The following is a 2,169-nucleotide window of genomic DNA, read 5'->3' on the forward strand; positions in this document are numbered from 1 at the left end:
AAGAAAAAGAGGGGTTAGAGGAAGGGGGGGCGGGGATTAACAAAAGAGAGAGAGTTTATGCAGAAGTAAAGGGAGGGCAGGAGTCTCATTTCTCTGGACATCGTTGCCCGTGGACGTGACACCTGCAGCCAAAGATGGAGGCCGCACTGAGGACGACAGAGCACTTTAGAAGGAACTTGGATCCTCGATGAAAATGTTGACCTGATAGATCAACCGATTTTAAAGCCTGACATGTTTTTGGATATTTTCTACTATAAATGCTTATAAATATGCTTTACTATCTAAGCCAGTTTGAATCAGGGTCCATTACCAGCAAAAGTAGTGCATTTTGATAATAAAGAATTGTGCACCTTTAAAACAAAAATTATGATACAAAAATAAAGTTTGTTATCTTGCTTTTTTTCACTCACCAAGAAAATTTTCCTAAGTCAGTGGATAATGTTCTAAATTTAATTTTATAGGACATCATTATACTTTGAAAATGCATCATAATTTACTGAACTATTTATATGTTTTGAATAACTAGATCATTTCCATTTTTCACCATTATAAGTAACATAAAGGCTAAAATCTACAATTTTATTTAGTTCCTTAAGACAGATTAGAGAGGTAGAATTACTGATTAAAAAAACCAACTTTCTGAAGATTCTTGATATCACCAAATTGCTTTCCAGAAAGACTAAATCAATTTATACTCTCATTAGCATTGCATAAAACAACCTATTTCCAGCACAACATAAATCATAAGCAATTTAATAAAAAAGAATGATAGTCTCATTCATCTCATCAATGAAATGTTTTGATTACTGGTGATGCTATTTCCCTTTGTTTACTGGCTACATATATTTTTCTTCAACGCATTGCTCATTCATGTTCTTACTGATTTTTAATTGGAGCTTTTAAAATATCTCCCTACAGATTTGTATAATTCTAGGACTGATGCTTGCCTAATATGTGCAATAAACTTTAAATTCATAATTTATTTTAATCATCAAAGTCATCTTATTAATAGATTTCAGCAAACACAAAGTTAAAGATGAGGCTCAGAGGTTAAGGAACTTGGTGGTAGTTATCACGTGTGTTTCAAGCCAGAGCACAGGGACTCATACACAAATGCCAATTTGATATTTGACATGTGAGATGACTTAACTAGCACCTAAACCAGAGATTTTCAACTGGGGCACCGCGGCACACTAGTATGCCATGAGAGGATCTTAGGGGTACTGTGAAATCTTTTAAAGATCATTAATTATTTTCAAAAGACATTCAAAGAACAGTAAACACATTCTTTTTTTACTCTATTTTTTTTTCAGTGTGCCAAGGAAGTTGAACTATAGGTTCAAGTGTGTCATGAGATAAGAAAAAGATTGAGAAATACTGATCTAGAATCTTCTCTTTTTCTTGCAGGTGAACTTTTATATCTGAGGACTAGTGTGGTTCTAATTCATTTTAGAAAAATAGAAGGATGAATTTTTCTGCTAGATATATTCCTTATTCCTTTGATGACACAGATAACCCCACTCCCCTAGAGGGCCCCTGTGTGGCAACCGTAGCAGGAAATCTAGGTGTTCCCAGTGTATGGAATCAGCCACCACCACCTGCACCACCTGTTCCTGTTTGTCAGCAATCACTGGGATGATTGCAGCCTGAGCTTGAGGTGGCAGAAGACAGAAGCTGTAGCAGGATACTTTGAGCTGCCATTGTGGTAAAAATTATCAAAGCGACCCAGAGGAAACTGTAGAGCAGTGGCTTTGAGACTCCATGAAGGCTATGTTAGCCAGTTGGATGAAAGTATTTTAGGGGTATGCTCAGAGCAAGGGGCCTAAAGAATGGCTCCTTTGTTTATAACATGCCCAACAGGAAACCAGGATCATTGTGATGAGGGGCACAGAACTTGTGGCCTCTCGAACAAATTCCCTACATGTGAAGAAGAAAAAAAATGATAAAATGTATGTGATGGATGTATGGGTGATTACTGTATAATTCTTTCAACTGTACTGTATGTCTTAAAAACTGCCTAATTCATTCTTCTTAGTAAAGCATCACAAGAATTGGAGAAGAGTCCAATGTACTCAATCCTGATATGAAGCCAGTAGATGATCTAATACATACCCTCCTAAGAGAAAAAAAAAAAGTATTTCAAACTGTATCTAGAAACAACACACTGTA

The 2,169-nt window shown here is 36.1% G+C and overlaps 1 non-coding gene across 1 annotated transcript; it reads left to right on the forward strand.

Annotated features, from left to right (window-relative positions):
- The first annotated feature begins 1,799 nt into the window (after nt 1-1,799).
- On the forward strand, nt 1,800-1,925 carry LOC111723064. The gene has a single exon (XR_002771690.1). It is a non-coding gene; the product is annotated as a small nucleolar RNA SNORA11 (small nucleolar RNA).
- The last annotated feature ends 244 nt before the right edge of the window (nt 1,926-2,169 follow it).

The sequence above is a fragment of the Otolemur garnettii genome, unplaced genomic scaffold (assembly GCF_000181295.1).
Source record: "Otolemur garnettii isolate 467f Iridium unplaced genomic scaffold, OtoGar3 scaffold00007, whole genome shotgun sequence".
Lineage (NCBI taxonomy): Eukaryota > Metazoa > Chordata > Mammalia > Primates > Galagidae > Otolemur > Otolemur garnettii.